Raw genomic sequence first — 19,406 nt, forward strand, 5'->3', positions numbered from 1 at the left:
TGCTGTGTAAACAAAGAGACCATCACAGACTCAAGAGAAGCCAAAACCTAGTCGACACACAAAATCTGAACGAAGCAAAAATGAGTGTAAGGAGAGCAATGACGGAAGTGTTTAATGACTTTGAAAATAAAGTTTTGTCAGCTTTTCCGGTACCGAAACGGGAGATGACAGAGAGAAGGCCGAAATACTGAATTCCGTCTTCCGAAATTGTTTTACCGCGGAAGATCGTAACACGCTCCCTCCTTTCAACCATCGTACGAACGTCGAAATGGCATATATTGGGGCAAACAATCGCGGAACACAAAAGCAACTACAATCGCTTAGTAGTGGAAAGGCATGAGGACTAGATGAGATAACTATCAGATTCTATAGAAGTTAAACGAAAGGTCTTGCTCCTCTTCTAACAATAACAGCAGTTTATCGTAGATCGCTGGAGTAACGAAGGGTACCTAGTGACTGGACAAAAGCGGAGTTCATTCCTCTTCTCAAGAAGGCCCATAAGACAGATGCGCATTATTATAGGTCTATATCGTTGACGTTAGTCTGTTGCAGAATTACGGAACATGTTTTATACTCAAGAATTTTGACGTTCCTAAAGAACGAAAATGTCCTCTACAAAAATTCCGCAAACAGAAATCTTGCGAAAGTCAGCTCGCTTTATTCTTAATGTCGTGTCTTTTGACTTCAGGAAGGCATTTGACACCGTTCCGCACTGCCAAAAAAATACGTACTTATCGAGTACAGGCCAATTTGCGACTGAATTCAAGACTTTCCTGCAGAAGGAACGTAACACATCACCCTTCGTGGAACAAAATCTACAGATGTAGAGGTAATTATCGGAGTACCCAAGGAACTGTGATAGTACAGTCACTGCCTACAATGTATATAAATGACCTAGTAGAAAGCGTCGGAAACTTTATTTTTTTTTTATTTACACGTCAAGTTCCGTAGGACCAAATTGAGGAGCAAATCTCCAAATTCATGGGACGTGTCAGTACATGAAATTACAACATAAAAATAATAACAGTTAAAAATAAATGTTCATGAACTTGAAAAAAGTCAGTCCATAAGTTTAAGTAAACGCTATCAGCAATACAATAAGAATCAGCTTAATTTTTGAAGGAACTCCTCGACAGAATAGAAGGAGTGACCCATGAGGAAACTTCAGTTTCGATTTGAAAGCGCGTGGATTACTGCTAAGATTTTTGAATTGGAGTGGCAGCTTATTGAAAATAAATGCAGCAGTATACTGCACACCATTTTGCACAAGCGTTAGGGAAGTCTGATCCAAATGCAGGTTTGATTTCTGCCGAGTATTAACCGAGTGAAAGCTGCTTATTCTTGGGAATGAACTCATATCACTTATTGCCCGAACCACCCGTTTCTGAGCCAAAAATATCCTTGTAGAATGGGAAGAGTTACCCCAAAATATAATACCATACGACATAAGTGAATGAAAATAAGCAAAGTAGACTAATTTTCGTGTCGAAAAAAAAAAAAAGGTTGACATGTTCCACATCCACGAGGCTCTCCTCAGCATGGATCTATGGAACGAAAAACTAATCTAATCTAATCCAAACTCACTTTTGATTCCGTTCGAATAGTAAAAATGGCAGTATTAAGTCTTTGAACAAGATCCTGAACGTGGGCTTTCCACGACAGCTTACTATCTATCTAAACACCTAGAAATTTGAACTGTTCAGTTTCACTAATCATATGCCGGTTCTGTGAAATTTTCTACAAGCCATGAATTGAGGTCATGCACTGCACTATTTGAAACCGAGTCAATGTTGCACCCAACATCCTTTACTACCAAGCTAGTGTCATAAGCAAACAGAAATATTTTAGAGTTACCTGTAATACTAGAGGGCATATCATTTATATAAATAAGGAACAGGAGTGGCCCCAACACTGACTGATCCCTGGGGCACCCCCCACTTGACAGTACCTCACTCAGACCCCACATCAAAGCTATTATCAACATTGCGAATAATGACCTTTTGCTGCCTGTTGCTAAAGTAAGAGGTGAACCAATTGTGAGCTACTCCCCGTATTTCGTAATGGTCCAACTTCTGGAGCAATATTTTGAGAGCAAGACAATCAAATGCCTTAGTTAAATCAAAAAAAATATGGCTAGCATTCGAATCCTTTTGTTTAACCCATCCAGTACCTAACAGAGAAAAGAGAATATAGCATTTTCAGTTGTTAAGCGACTTCTCAAGCCGAACTGTACATTTGATAGCAAATCGTGTGACATAAAATGATCAAGTATCCTTACACACACAACCTCTTCAATAACTTTTGCAAACAGTGATGGCATAGAAATAGGTCTAAAATTGTCTACATTATCCCTTTCCCCCTCTCTCAGAGTGGCTTTACTACTGAGTACTTTAATCGCTCAGGAAACTGACCTTTCCTAAAGGAAAAACTATAAATATGGCTAAATACAGGGCTAACATGTGCAGCACAGTACTTTAATATTCTGCTAGATAACCATGAGAGTCCTTAGACTTCAGTTATTTAATTATTGACTCAATCTCCCTCTTGTCTGTATCACAGTGGAGTATTTTAGACATCAATCTCGGTAAGGCATTTGCCAAGAAAGTTATATGATTTCCTGTAGAAACTAAATTTTTATTTAATTCACCAGCAATGTTCATAAAATGATTGTTAAATACTGTACATATATCTGATTTATCAGTAACAGAAGTATTTTTACTGCGAACTGACTTTATATCGTCGACCTTGTGCTGCTGACCAGACACTTCCTTCACAACTGCTCATATGGTTTTAATTTTATCCTCTGAATTAGCTATTCTATTTGCAAAGCACATACTCTTTGCCTTCCTAATAACATTTTTAAGCACCTTACAATACTGTTTGTAATGGGCTACTGTAGCTTGATTGTGACTACTTCTAACATTTTGATATAATTCCCGCTTTGTTCTACATGATATCCTTATCCCACTAGTCAGCCACCCAGGCTGCCCATTACTGCTATTACCCCGTTAGAATGTTCTAATGGAAAGCAACTCTCAAAGAGCATGAGAAATGTATTACGGAAAGAATTGTATTTAGCATCTATATTATCGGCACTATAAATATCCTGCCGCTCTTGTTCCTAGATAAGGTTTAGAAAACTGTCTTTTGCTGTTGGATTAACTTTCCTGCATAGTTTGTAATTAAATATGACATTATTTTGAGCACAAAAGCCTTTTAGTGTTAAAATTTGTGCATCATGGTCTGAAAGGCCATTCACGCTTTTACTAACAGAATGCCCGACTAGTAATGAAGAATGAATAAAAATATTGTCTATGACTGTGCTACTGTTCCCGTGCACCTAGGTAGTGCTCTTAATACACTTCGCTGATGATGCGGTCGTCTGTACGAAAGTAGCAAAGCCAGAATACAGTATCGATTTGCAGAAAGACCTACAGAGGATTGAGTACGAGTGACAGAGGGGATGCGGAAGATTCAAAGAAAGAGCGGCGCATTTCGTCACGGAATCGTTTAGTCCGCGCGAGAGTATCACAGACATGCTCAACAAAACTTCGGAGGCAGACGCTGTAAGAGAAGCGTTGCTCATCACGGAGTGATTTACTGTTAAAATTTCGAGGGAATACTTTACGGGAAGAGGTGGACAACATATTATTTCCTCCCACATATGTGTCGCGAAATGACCACGATGTGAAAATTCGAGAAATTAGAACTAATACAGAGGCTTATCAACAACCACTCTTCCTATGCTCCATTCCCGATTGGAATAACACTGGTTTTGGAAAACACGTCTTCCACGCCTAAAACCACACTTAACTGTGCCGTGTGACTTAAGTCTGGTGTAAAGCCCAATATTATTGAATAATATTTATTTTTTTTGAGTATACTACTTCTCATGATAGATACACTCTCATAAGAAATTATGATAATGATTTCATTTTGTATGCCTTTACTTAAATAGGTAAGCAATCTTTCAGGTTTAGTCTCATGATTAATGTGATCATTTAATACTTGATCGAAATTGACCATTAATTTTGCTTGCCATAAGAATTTGCGTTAACTGGATTTCCCAACATTTCATGATTACCTCTTAATGGAAGATTTTTTTTAGTAAGGAAACATACTATGGAAAACAGTCTTGCCGGCCGCGGTGGTCTAGCGGTTCTAGGCGCGCAGTCCGGAACCGCGCGACTGCTACGGTCGCAGGTTCGAATCCTGCCTCGGGCATGGATGTGTGTGATGTCCTTAGGTTAGTTAGGTTTAAGTAGTTCTAAGTTCTAGGGGACTGATGACCACAGTAGTTAATTCCCATAGTGCTCAGAGCCATTTGAACCATTTTTGAAAACAGTCTTAACAAAACCGATCTCCACTTCTCTTCTTCCTGACGAATTTCATCTTGAGTTGCCTAATACATTAATTTTGGTTTTTGATTCTCTGCGAAACCTCTTTCCACTTGCACATTCTAGTAATTTGGTTGTAGCACTCTTCAAGATTAGAGAGAATTTTTGACAAGCTTTGCCAGTCTCTTAAACCATTTCTTGTGGGAGAACCAGCATTCGAACTGAACAGTCTGCAACAAAAGCAACATACAGCATCTTTTGTTCGAGAATACACAGTCACGTTCGCTTTAATTTTTCCTCATTTGACAGCTGTCAAAAGCAAAGAAAGACAGTACAACACCTTCTTGCCTCACTATCCACACGAAGTTTTACATTTTTTTCGTTAACATCTTGCGGACATTCCTTAATTGCTATTCTCCTAAAATTATCACTTATAGTAATATCCGGCCAGGTTCCCGGATCGCTAAGATCTTACAAAACCAGAAAGCCGTTACATTCCTTAGTGATGTTGGCATGTCCCCGTGTCTTCCGCAGTAACACTATCACATATTTCCGCTGGTGAACAGTTGCATCAGCCACTAGTTCTTGCTTGCACGGAATATACGATTCTTCAGCATTATCAACCGAAGAAGGTTTCATACGTCTACATTCTTTCACATCACACTGTACTTTCACAGAAACACTGTCAGTTCAGTTTATAAATTTATTTAATGAACCCTTTTGCCGCAACAGCTCTTTTAGTATGTCACACATACCTTTTCTTTTTTTGTCTCTCGACAAGCACTTACGATCTATTCTATACTCCCGCATAAAACAAATCAGAGGCTCCGATAGCACCAGTCGAAGACACACAAACTACGTCCGTACTTTGCGCCTGACTGAATTGCCGAAACCATTAGCTTCCTTTGCTCGAACGCGCCCGGCCAGTGGGTTATCAGTGGAAATTCCCAATCGTGTGCCAGTCGTAAGGGTTGAGTTTTCGAAATTCCCCCATAGCAGACTAAAAAAGCCGAAAAATGACACCATATCGGCAACTTATCCCCAAATATCTTGAACCTACCTATTCCTTTAAACTACTATTTGTTATCAGTGCTGGCAGTTTTAAGAGGACGAATGGTGTCTTCAGGACTGTAAAACTAACGTATCTATCAAAAAATTATAGTATAAGAACCAAAATTTTTAACTTGTAAATAAAAAAATAGCCTGACAAAAAAATAAAAATACACGTTTGCTTCTTCATGTTTTTTTCATTGTTCTATTGATTTACTATTAGCGCACCACTACAAGTATCTCACTTCGCAACCCGACACCTCTGACCACTACACTACTGGGACTACATAAAATCCGTGCCTACACTACACTACTGTGACTACATGAAATCCGTGCCTGTGTATTTTCACTTACGCCTGCTGAAGGCTCTTAAGCTCCGATCTGTCATTGCCCTGCATTTAAACATAACGAATCACACCAATATCGACACGTTTTTGAGAGATCCTCAGTACTCGAAACAGTATATAGGGTGGTCCATTGATCGTGACCAGCCCAAATATCTCACGAAATAAGCGTCAAATGAAAAAACTACAAAGATCGAAACTTGTCCAGCTTGAAGAGGGAAACCAGATGACGCTCTGATTGGCCCGCTGGATGGCGCTGTCATAGGTCAAACGGATATCAATTGCGTTTTTTAAAATAGGAACCCCCATTTTTATTACATATTCGTGTAATATGTAAAGAAATATAAATGTTTTAGTTGGACCACTTTTTTCGCTTTGTGATAGATGGCGCTGTAACAGTCACAAACATATGGCTCACAATTTTAGACGAACATTTGGTAACAGGTAGGTTTTTTTAAAATTAAAATACAGAACGTAGGTACGTTTGAACATTTTATTTCGGTTTTTCCAATGTGATACATGTACCTTTGTGAACTTATCATTTCTGAGAACGCATGCTGTTACACCGTGATTACCTGTAAATACCACATTAATGCAATAAATGCTCAAAATGATGTCCGTCAACCTCAATGCATTTGGCAATACGTGTAACGACATTTCTCTCAACAGCGAGTAGTTCGCCTTCCGCAATGTTCACACATGCATTGACAATGCACTGACGCATGTTGTCAGGCGTTGTCAGTGGATCACGATAGCAAATATCCTTCAACTTTCCTTACAGAAAGAAATCCGGGGAACGTGCTTCGACGACCAATCCACCTGCCATGAAATATGCTATTCAATACCGCTTCAACTGCACGCGAGCTATGTGCCGGACATCCATCATGTTGGAAGAACATCGCCATTCTGTCATGCAGTGAAACATCTCGTAGTAACATCGGTAGAACATTACGTAGGAAATCAGCATACACTGCACCATTTAGATTGCCATCGATAAAATGGGGGCCAATTATCATTCCTCCCTTAATGCCGCGCCATACATTAACCCGCCAAGGTCGCTGATGTTCCACTTGTCACAGCCATCGCGGATTTTCCGTTGCCCAATAGTGCATATTACGCCGGTTTACGTAACCGCTGTTGGTGAATGACGCTTCGTCGCTAAATAGAACGCGTACAAAAAATCTGTCATCGTCCCGTAATTTCTGCCCAGTGGCAGAACGGTACACGACGTCTAAAGTCGACGCCATGCAATTCCTGGTGCATAGGAATATGGTACGGGTGCAATCGATGTTGATGTAGCATTCTCAACGCCGACGTTTTTGAGATTCCCGATTCTCGCACAATTTGTCTTCTACTGATGTGTGGATTAGCCGCGACAGCAGCTAAAACACCTACTTGAGCATCATCATTTGTTGCAGGTCGTGGTTGACGTTCCACATGTGGCTGTTTCCTTAAATAACTTAACTATCCGGCGAACGGTCCGGACACTTGGATGATGTCGTCCAGGATACTGAGCAGCATACATAGCACACGCCCGTTGGCATTTTGATCACAATAGCCATACATCAACACGATATCGACCTTTTCCGCAATTGGTAAACGGTCCATTTTAACATGGGTAATGTATCACGAAGCAAATACCGTCCCCACTGGCGGGATGTTACGTGATACCACGTACTTATACGTTTGTGACTATTACAGCGCCATCTATCACAAAGCGAAAAAAGAGGTCCAACTAAAACACTCATATTTCTTTACGTACTACACGAAAATGTAATAAAAATGGGGATTCTTATTTTAAAAAACTCAGTTGATATCCGTTTGACCTATGGCAGCGGCATCTAGCGGGCCAACCATAGCGCCATCTGGTTTCCCCCTTCAAGCTAGACAAGTTTCGTTCTTTGTAGTTTTTTTGTTTGACGCTTATTTCGTGAGATATTTGGCCCGGTCACTATCAATGGACCACCCTGTATAATCTTCATTCGACACACGTTGTAATATAAAACCCGTCAAAATCAAGCTTGACTAAAACGATAAAATCCAATGTGGCGTCTCATCAGAACTAGATACGACCACGACCCAAACGGTCGAAACAAAGCGTGCGCACAGCATTGTGTTGTCAAGGACAGGTGTCACCACCTAATGTCTCCCACAAGAAGAAAAGTACATCGATTGATTTCAAGAGAGAGTGACATCTAGTGAATGTTATTTTTCTATTATTTGAACTAAAATATCAGAGATGCCATTAGTAGCAAGACTAGGCAGATAAAATACTTCCTCAATACTTTCCCCAATACCAGAATTTTCTTCCCCAAAAGTTTCCCTAAGCTTATCGTTTGCCCAAAAGTCCCAAAAAATATATATATTTTCCCCAAACATGCGAAAAAACAGTCTGGAGTCGCTGGGCAAGGTTTGAGGGCTGTCACCTCGGGCAACTTGTTGAGCTTGTTTTTGAATTTGAAGCCGTTTTGACCGTTTTTCGACCGTGACTGTCTCAAGAACTACGTAAAGGCTTTTTTTTTAAATTACACAAAAGTTTGTGACTGGTAGCGGTAATTATAAAAAAAAAACTTTACATATTTGTCGCGCTTGGCCTACGCGCCACATTTCGTCCAGCGTTGCAGGCGAAAAGGCGTACCACGCCAGTCAGCAACATCAAACGTTTCTTATTTCACCACAAGCAGGCGGCGGAATGCGAGAGAAATGGAAATCTGTATTGTCGTCAGTTCATATGGAGAATTACTGCCGCGGTATTCATCAAAGCTCTTCGTTTTGGCCGACCGAAGTGGCCGTGCGGTTCAAGGCGCTGCAGTCTGGAACCGCAAGACCGCTACGGTCGCAGGTTCGAATCCTGCCTCGGGCATGGATGTTTGTGATGTCCTTAGGTTAGTTAGGTTTAACTAGTTCTAAGTTCTAGGGGACTAATGACCTCAGCAGTTGAGTCCCATAGTGCTCAGAGCCATTTGAGCCATTCTTCGTTTTGAAGCAAAGTAGAACCAACAATGAAGGTGCTCTCGATAGCGGAACTAGTGTGAATGTAGCCTGTTGTCATCTTCACTTGGAACATTTTTTCCTTTTAGCGGGAAATTAGACCATTCATTAAGTAAGGATAAATTTTGACAGCGGTCATAGCGGAGCCCTCTCTAGCTCTGGACCCAACAAGACCGGTCCGAGCGGTTCGGCCCTGGTGTGAGAGACGCTACAATATTCTGAAGGTTTGATAGACTAGTATTGTTAAGAAATAATCAACATGCGCAGGACCCTTCCGTGAAAAAGACGTTATATGTGTAAGACCTACAGAATGACAATTTGGAATTTATTAAGTTCCGATTGCCAAAACGATGCTACTTGCTGCTTCATTCTGACTGTTTGCAGTTCAGTACATAGCCAACGGCTATGCCGCAGTGGTAACACCGGTTCCCGTCAGATCACCGAAATAAAGCGCTGTCAGGCTGGGCTAGCACTTGGTAAGGTGGCTCGCGGAGTATAGATGTAGATGTAGATGTTGGATGGGTGACCTTCCGGTCAGCCGAGCACTGTTGGCTAGCGGGGTGCACTCAACCCTTGTGAGCCAAAATTAAGTAGCTACTTGGTTGAGAAATAGCGGATCCGGTCTCGTAAACTGACATACGACCGGGGGAGCGGTATGCTGACCACATGCCCCTCCACATCCGCATCCATTGACGGCTGTGGGATGAGGATGACACGGCGGTCGTCGGTACCGTTGGACCTTCCAAGGCCTGTTCGGACGGAGTTAGTTAATTAGTTCAGTACATAAAGAAATGATTACTTCTTGTTCGGTACTCCGGACCATGCCTAGTCGGCGGTGCGGGTCTCCCGCATCGTCCCCTACGCTCCTCGGAGTACTGAGAAACAGTTGGCTCTGACGTCTATATTTGTCGAATTATTGGACGTACTGACATATCCTCTTAATACGATCGTTTGCAGAGTCGACTGCGTAGCTGACGGGTTCTGCAAGATATACGTTTGAACATAGGTTTCAGCTGTCGAACTATGCCTGCCCTAACGCGCGGCGGTCGTTCACAGACAGTTAGACGCCAACCACTACCTTTGACCTCTCTTTTGCGCAACAATGGGTCATGCTATTTTGTGTGCACGAGGTAGTGTTCATTAAAAAATAACACTCTCGTGTTATGGTATCGTTACTTATAATTGCGTGGGTCTATTTATGCAACCCACAATGTTCTAACTGGCCTTCAAAAACAACGCGCTTGATTATCATATTCTCTCACCCGCTATGTGGCAACTATTAGCCCTACAAAAAAAATTAACCGGATCTTTCTTGTTGGAAAGATAATGTAGTTAGATTTGTACTGGGACAAGTGTTCTCTGGAGGCCACGTTTTTCGAGTTATTCAAGAAAAACGTATAAAATGACTTTCAAACGCACCACCCCACCACATTCACCCCTTATCAGTAAGTATTTCTAGTATGAAATGATAATTAAATGGTCACCCTAGCTGCAAGCAGGCGTTGATACACTTCATTGGGGACATGCTGAAAATGTGTACCCCAACCGGGACTCGAACCCGGGATCTCCTGCTTACATGGCAGACGCTCTATCCATCCGAGCCACCGCGGGCACAGAGGATAGTGCGTCTGCAGGGACTTATCCCTTGCACGCTCCCCGTGAGATCCACATTCCCAACATGTCCACAACACTACATTCGTAGTGCGCCTAATAGATGTTTCCTCATCATACTCATTATTCGTGGCAGATTAATCTACCAAGTCCCGTACGAGTTCGGGCATAGCGTGTGCGTTCGCACAAGAAGGTCAAAGGCCGGGAACCCATATTTTTAACTATATATGACGGTAGTATCTGTTCCTGAAAGAACAGTTACCGTGGATGACCATGCAGCTTTGCTAGAAATGAAATGATAATTAAATGGACACCCTAGCTGCAAGCAGGCGTTGATACACTTCATTGGGGACATGCTGAAAATGTGTGCCCCGACCGGGACTCGAACCCGGGATCTCCTGCTTACATCTATTAGGCGCACTACGGATGTAGTGTTGTGGACATGTTGGGAATGTGGATCTCACGGGGAGCGTGCAAGGGATAAGTCCCTGCAGACGCACTATCCTCTGTGCCCGCGGTGGCTCAGATGGATAGAGCGTCTGCCATGTAAGCAGGAGATCCCGGGTTCGAGTCCCGGTCGGGGCACACATTTTCAGCATGTCCCCAATGAAGTGTATCAACGCCTGCTTGCAGCTAGGGTGTCCATTTAATTATCATTTCATTTCTAGCAAAGCTGCATGGTCATCCACGGTAATTGTTCTTTCAGGAACAGATTCTATCGTCATATATAGTTAAGAATATGAGTTCCTGGCCTTTGACCTTCTTGTGCGAACGCACACGCTATGCCCGAACTCGTACGGGACTTGGTAGATTAATCTGCCACGAGTAATGAGTATGATGGGCAAACATCTATTAGGCGCACAACGAATGTAGTGTTGTGGACATGTTGGGAATGTGGATCTCACGGGGAGCGTGCAAGGGATAAGTCCCTGCAGACGCACTATCCTCTGTGCCCGCAGTGGCTCAGATGGATAGAGCGTCTGCCATGCAAGCAGCAAATCACGGGTACGAGTCCCGGTCGGGGCACACATTTCCAGCATGTCCCCAATGAAGTGTATGAACGCCTGCTTGCAGCTAGGGTGTCCATTTAATTATCATTTCATTTCTAGCAAAGCTGCATGGTCATCACGGTAACTGTTCTTTCAGGAACAGATACTACCGTCATATATAGTTATTTCTAGTATGCTGTTCGTGGTATTCCCTCCTATCGCTGTACAAAAATTTACGACTATATGTAATGTTCTAGATATTCGTCAATTTTTGGTCTGTATTGATTGGGCTATTACGCCAACCAGCATAGTCGGCTATTTCGTTAACATTATTAATTAATGTTTCCCGTGAGAATAATGAAAGGAAAACGACTTCCGTAAACCTTAAACTAAAACTAATTACGTCGACAATTCGATCCAAACTTAACCGTTCCAATCACTTTAGTTTTGCATTAAGAAAGCCTGATGACTGCAACGATCTAATTGTTTACTTTATGCTGTTAAAATTCGGTAACTGTTGGGCAAAATTTACACAAACGTCAATTTTATAATTTGTAAGTGCTCGATTAAGCCGGCGGCGTAATAAGGCCAGTCAACGATGACCAAAGGACCAAAAAAGGTCGAATGTGGGAAATAATTCATGGTATCGCAAATTTCTGAACATCACGAATTCTAGTACAGTGGTAGGAGGAAGTCCCATGAACAACATAGTATGAAATCCTGACTTGTGAGGATTGAGTGTCGGAATGCGGCGGCATTTGAAGGTCAACTTCGTAACTTTTAAATAACTCGAAAACTACGGCGCCTAGCGAAGAAGTATTCCGGTACAAAATTTAACTACAATAAATTTCCTACAAAAAAGGTCATGTTCATTTTTTTTGTAGGGCTATTAGTTTGCGCGTAACGAGAGAGCGAATATGAAAATCTCGAGCGCGGTTTTCGAAGCCTAGCTGTAAGTCGACAGCGGATAGAGAGAGAGACAGAGAGAGTTAAACATGATTGTCATCTGATACCACTATAATAAAAGACGATAAGACGTTGAGAATTTATGAGTAAAATTGTTCAATTGTGCTATGGTAACGGGAATTTTGTCGTTAGTGTGTATCCATATCCTAATTTCATTTTTTATCTTATTTATTGTGGACGTAAATTGGCCTTGTTGATATGCAGTAGTTCAGTGTTATCATTTTGAGTGCAGAATTGTTTCGTGAGTTATTCATTAAAGTCGTTGGATCGGTTCGGCCAGATTGGACAGTGTACCAGCTGATAGTACAAAATCTGAAAGGATGTTTGTTACTTTTAACTGAAGTACTCGTAGCTTCACCCTGAACCTTATACGAAAGTTTTCGCTTTGTACTCGCGTCGCTTTTGCGTAATTATAAACATGTGCATTTGCCTAAATTACAATTGCCGATTGTGGACTAGCGACCGAATTGTTTTGTATGTTTTCTATTCTGGTGATTACGAGCACTTCTATCGATTCGAAATCAAACTGATTTTACTATATGTGTATCAAAATTACCACACATTTTATTTGAAGCTGAGTAGGGGATCAGACCGCAATTTTCAACAGTTGATGTACATTTCCCTGCTCTTTTCGATTGTGTTTCTGAGCTGATTGCGTTTGTGGCGACTACCGCACACGTCGATCGCAGCCGACGTGTAAAATTCGCGCCAACCACACAGATTATTCTCCACAGTTCCCACGGGAGTCACAGAGAAGAGAACCGTCGACTGTCATTCTCATACCTACCTTTTACCTCTTTGTTGTTGATTCTCTTTTATGTATTCTCTTACTTGACAACCTGTGAAAGAAATAAAAAAGAAACTTGAGTTCAGACTCCGTTAGTTTCCAATTTCTAACTGTGTTTGCGTGGGTACACACCTACTTACGCAACATTGGTGACCCCGACTGCAAAACAAACAGCAGATACGGATATGGGCACCCCAGCAGTATCAAGGCTAGCGGTTCGCTGACCACCCTTTTGGCCACACAACCCAACGCTGTGGATCGCACAGGTGGAAGTGCGTTTCACGTACGCGGGAATAACTGCAGAAACAACTAAGTTTTCCCTCGTAGTAAGCCAACTCGATCATCGTTACGCAACTGAAGTTAAGGCTATCATAACAGCTCCTCCGACAGAGTATGCATATGAACGCTTAAAGACTGAACTGACACGACGTTTAGCCGTTTCTCAAGAAGTTAGAATCCGGCGAGTATTGACGCAAGAAGAAATCGGTGACCGGAAACCTTCACAGTTCCTGCGCCATCTCCGCAGCAAGGTGGACCCCGGCACGATTCCAGACAGCCTTCTGCGTACCCTGTGGAGCTCCCGGCTGCCACCGCAGGTAAAAGCAGTCATCGCGACGCAGAACGAGACGTCACTGGACCCGGTAGCAGAACTCGCCGACCGCATACTGGAAGCGATCACGCAGTATTCTCAATTGGAGCTCATAAGCCAATTCACCACAGACTTACGCCACATCTCAGGTTTAACTAACGTGGTAGCTGATTGTTTGTCATGAGTATCCAGTATAACACAGCCTGTAACTATGGCAGAACTAGCGCAAGCCCAGCAGGAAGATGATGAGCTAAATAGCCTGTTGAGTGACGACAACACGGCGTTGAAGTTGCAGCTAGTTGACGTGCCCGGGGAAGACGTACGACTACATTGTGACGTACAACATGGTCGATCACGCCCTTACGTTCCAATCACACATCGCACAAGAGTGTTTGATTTTCTGCACGGCCTATGTCACCCCGGTGTTCGAGCAAGTACCAGACTAATGTCCAAAAGATTTGTATGGCCAGGAATAGACCGCGATTGCCGTAACTGGATTAGATCTTGCCCACGCTGTCAGCTATGCAAAGTGAGCAGACACGTGCGCCCTCCAATCTGACAATTCCCGGACGTCAACGCACGCTTCTCTCACATTCATTTGGACGTCGTAGGACCTCTTCCACCATCAGATGGTAATCGCTACCTGCTAACAATCATTGGCAGGTATACACGCTGGCCGGAAGCAATACCTACCGATAATATCTTGGCGGAAACTCTGGCAACGGCATTCATGTCAACTTGGATATCGATGTTCGGCTGCCCACTCCATATAACAACTGATAGAGGACGACAGTTCGAATCAGAACTATTCGCTCAGTTAGCAAGATTCTGCGGGTACTGCCATCAGCGCACCACCGCCTACCATCCGGCAAGCAACGGGATGGTAGAAAGGTGGCACCGTACCTTAAAAGCAGCCCTCATGTGCCACGGTACTAAATGGACGGAAGCATTACGCATTGTACTGTTAGTACTGTTAGGTCTTAGGACGATCTTTAAACCCGATATGGACGCGTCCCCGGCACAGCTGGTCTACGGAGAAACAATACCTCTGCCCGGAGAGTTCGCTGACGACTCAGGGGTACCGAATGCAGATGACCAGTCAGAATATTTACAAGGATTGAGAGAAACGATCAAGAAAATCAAACCTGCGAAAGCGTCCGGACATGGAGCCCCGGTAACATTCATGCACAACGATTTAAAAACTTGCACGCATGTATTGTTACGCACAGATGACGTCATACCACTACAACCGCCATACACTGGACATCATCGCGTGATACGCAGAGATGCACGCACCCTAGACATAGTACTGAATGGGAAACAAGTAGAGTGAAACCTACTTATATACTTCAAGACACTCCGGCGATGTCAGCGTCGCGCAGCGATCAGCACAAGACAACGATGCAGAACCCCGCTCCGCTACCCCCGCAGTCACTAGAGCAGCAGCCTCGATGCACCACGCGTTCTGGCAGACAAGTGCACTTCCGTGCCCGCTACAGAGAGGAACAACCGAGCTCCGCTCTCACCAAGGGGGCTGATGTGGCGACTACCGCACACGTCGATCTCAGACGACGCGTACCACAGAGATTATTCTCTACAGTCGCACGGGAGTCACAGAGAAGAGAACCGTCGACTGTGATTCTCATACCTACCTTTTTAGTCTTTGTTGTTGATTCTCTTTTATGTATTTTCTTACTTTTTATATGTGAAAGAAATAAAAAAGAAACTTGAGTTCAGACTCCGTTAGTTTCCGATTTCTAACTGTGTTTGCGTGGATACACACCTACTTACGCAACACGTTTTTCCCAAAACTGTTAGGCCTACAATTACACGATCATTGTGCTACAAATGATTGGTAAATGGTGGCTGTACAACTTTATGGTAGTGGGATTCGGCGGGAAGTTAACTCTAGATGCGCTGTCTTGTACGATCATCATGACTCTGTGACAGCTTGGTTTGCGGTCAGTCTCTGCCACGTCTGTCTTGCGCAACATTACCGTCACAGCATTTTGAAACAGTACTTATAATCATAGCTTCTGTCACATTTAAGATAGACATGAAAAAATCATAGCGAGCATGCCTTTTCCCCCTCGGGTTACGATAGAATCGAAACACTTCTCTTGTTCTTAACGGATGTTCCGTCAGTTCTAACGAATCAGGATCGTGATAAACGAGAATTTTTTTCTGTTTAACGGCCGACGGATTCTTCAACGGAAATTGTTATGTTCTTTCTTATTGAAAAATCCGCCTTCAGTTGTCCGAGAACGCTAGCACAAGCGGTTCTGAGTTTCCAGTTATCGACCCATGCTGAATCATCCACATAAGCACGTGGTGTAGTCTCCACAGGCGACAATGCTAGCGCTGACTCTGGCATCCACTCTATCGTACAGATAGCCGGCCGCTGTGGCCGATTGGTTCTAGACGCTTCAGTCTGGAACCGCGCGGCCGCTACAGTCGCAGGTTCGAATCCTGCCTCGGACATGGATGTGTATGATGTCCTTAGGTTAGTCAGTAAGTAGTTCTAAGTTCTAGGGGACTGATGAGCTCAGATGTTAAGCCCCATAGTGCTCAGAGCCATTTGATCGTACAGACCGTCCTGGGATACGTTATTCCACATCTGCTCCACCTGTTCACCTAGTTCTGTAAGAGTTGGTTGATGAATCGCACGAGTCACTTCTCGTCACATTATATCCCACACGTGCTCGATTGGAGACAAGTCCGGAGATCGCGCTAGCTAGGGAAGTTGCTGCATGTTTTGCAGAGCACGTTGAGTTTGACGGGCAGTGTGTGGGCGATCGTTAACCTGCTGGGACAACGCATCACCTTCCTAAAGCAAGAACAGCAAAAGAACGGGCCAAACAATGTTCTGCACGTACCGAGTGCTGGTTAGCGTCCCCCCAGACACTCCAAAGGCGAACCAGAGTTGTAGCTGAAATCGCATTCCAGATCGTAAGGCCTGGGATGGGGCCAGTATGTCTTGGAAGGATGCACACTATGAGACTGCGCTCACCAGTTACACGTCATGCACGCGAACGATGTTACACGTCATGCACGCGAACGATCAGCACTTGCGTGCAGGCAGAATCTTTCACCGTTGAAGATCAAGGTGCGCCATTCCATCTTCCAAGTGATCCTCTAACGGCACCTGTCGAGCAGTGCACATCGTTGCTGCGAGGTGAGAGGACGACGTGTTCGACGTATGCGTGCCCGTAGTTTTACTGCTAACTGATTCACAAGAGTTCGTGTTGACACGTCTGGGCTCACGAGCCCTCTTATCCATACCGTGCTGCTTTTAGAATGCGACGATCTTGGCGAACGTCTGTGCTGCGCGAACGTCCGGAACGTCGTCTCCCGGTGCGACAACGTTCACCGTGACCACTGAGACAGCACGTCCAACTTGTGTGACAGTTTTCCTGAAGGACCATCCCTCCACTCCGAAGGCTGCAATTTGACTCTTTCCAAAATAGCTGTAGGCTGTAGAAAGCACGAGTGCGTCTACTCATTGCAACGTTTGTATCCAGCAGATAAAATAGTCCAGCCCATCCTCCAACTACAGTGACTGGGGAACGTGGTGGTTTTCTGTTGGGTTCCGGCGCACGTCGACATTGCTGGGAACGAAAGGGTAGATCTCTCAGCCAAGGAGGCGTGTCTCGATCCGTAAGTATTTCAGTGTGCTATCCCCCTGCACGCACTCACCTTGCTGCTGAGCTCAAGAGTCATGCGTCGGTGGGAGGATGAGTGGCGGGAAATGACTGACAATAAGCTCCGTTTAGTCAAGCTCACAACGCGTGTGTGGTGTACTTCCAGCCCCGTAGACGGGACGAGGTTCTCCTCACTCGGATTCGGATAGGCCACAGCCCTATGAGCATGGCTTCCTGTTTGGGCGAGAGGACCCTCCAATGTGTGGTGCTTGTGGCGTCCAGGTCGCTGTGGGCCACGTTTTATTGGATTGCGTTTTATTTTCTGACCAGCGGACCGCGGCTGCCATCTCTTTTAGGAAACACTCGAACGAATGTGGTTAAGGTTTTAAAGTTGTCAAATGTTTTTACAAAGATTTTAGGGAGAGGGTCTTAATTTGCTCACTGTGTGACAAGCTCGCCCATATTTTATCTACGTGGCCAGCCAATGACAATATCCTGTGGCAATTTTGATGCTACGTTTTCGTTTTCCTTACGTTTTACTTTCTTTATATAGCATTTTCCTTCATTTCCTATTTTCTTTCCGTGTGTGCTCAGGTTTTGCAAAGTCTGTCCACATTCGTTTCTTTTAATGTGTGTCAGGGCGCTGATGACCTCGACGTTGAGCACCCGTAAGCCCTAACACACACACACACACACACACACTCACGAGTGCGTCTTCGTGGTATAGATGGCTGCTTGCTTCGCACGTTTGCACCACACTAAGCCTTCTGGTTATGAGCACTCGCTATTAAAGGCACAGACTGCGCTCTGGTAACTATGCCATTACGCGATCTGTTGTCGGACCACGTTGAAACCATTATCAGAATATCTACAACCCACCAGGTGGCACATGCCGCCATCGGATGAAAATCGACGTCGACTTTCCAGGTGTACTAATTTTTTTTCCGGCGGTGTAAACCTGTCGCCAAATTCATGACCGAGCAGGTTAGACCTCTATTCTTCTTCTTCTTCTTCTTGCGTTACGGCCTCTGTAGGACCACGGGTAGCGCCTTCTTGGACTGCATTCTCCTCTTCCTCTCCCAGAACCTCTTCATTCTTTCTCTTCTTCTCTCCCGCTCTTCTTCCGAGATCTTCAGTGTCCGTTTCTCCTACCGGCTCCACTGATGACACTATAATCTTTTCCTGTATTCTTCTCTGTTACTGATCTCCCGCATATTGGTCGGTGTATATTTGTTCCTCCAATTTTCCTTTCCTTCGACCTTGATCACCAATTCCAACCAGTCCTTCCGAAGTTCAACAACCCACTTGGTTCCTGTCTTTCCCCTTGTCCTCCCTGTTGTTTCCCACACTCTCTTCGTCATTCTGTCCATACTCATCCTAACTATATGTCCAGCAAACCTTGCCCTTTTGAGTGTGATTTCCCCGGATATTGTTCTCATGTTCCGGTACAATTCTTCCCTAGGTCTTCGCATCCACCTCTCTCCACTTCTTTTGGGACCTAGTATTTTCCGCAGCATTTTTCTCTCTTCTTTCTCTAGTTGTTCTGCCCCATGTCTTCCTAGTGTCATCGTCTCAGCAGCATATAATACTGCATTCCTCACCGTTGCCTTGTAGTGGCTTATCTTTGCCTCTGTGGATATATTCTTTTTATTGTATATCTCTCTCGTCATGCAGAAGGATGACCTCATCTTCTTTATCAACTCTGTTATTCCCTCCTTGCTCCTGTTCCTACCTGTTATAAACTCTCCCAGGTATTCAAATTTGTCCACCATTTCCACAGTGCCTTCCGGTGTTTCCCAGTCTGCAGTGGTATTTAATGTGTTTGTCTTGTTATAGGCGATCCTCAGTCCCACCTTTCTGGCTACCTTACTTAAGTCGTCGAGTTGTGTCTTTGCGTCTTCTTCCGTCTCACTTACTATTGCTATGTCGTCTGCAAAGGCTAGACAGTCCACTTGAGCCCTCTTGTCCTTTTTGTCCCCCACATGGGTCTTTGGTATTGCTATTTCCTCGTTTATTGCTCTCCACTGCCTGACCACTTCGTCCAGTGCTATATTGAACAACAATGGTGACAATCCATCTCCCTGTTTAACACCAGTTTTGA

At 44.0% G+C, this 19,406-nt stretch overlaps 1 non-coding gene across 1 annotated transcript; it reads left to right on the forward strand.

The window, feature by feature from the left end:
- The first annotated feature begins 10,843 nt into the window (after positions 1-10,843).
- Trnat-ugu lies at positions 10,844-10,918 on the forward strand. The gene has a single exon. It is a non-coding gene; the product is annotated as a tRNA-Thr (tRNA).
- Positions 10,919-19,406: the final 8,488 nt, after the last annotated feature.

Source organism: Schistocerca americana, chromosome 7 (assembly GCF_021461395.2).
Source record: "Schistocerca americana isolate TAMUIC-IGC-003095 chromosome 7, iqSchAmer2.1, whole genome shotgun sequence".
Taxonomy (NCBI): Eukaryota; Metazoa; Arthropoda; class Insecta; order Orthoptera; family Acrididae; genus Schistocerca; species Schistocerca americana.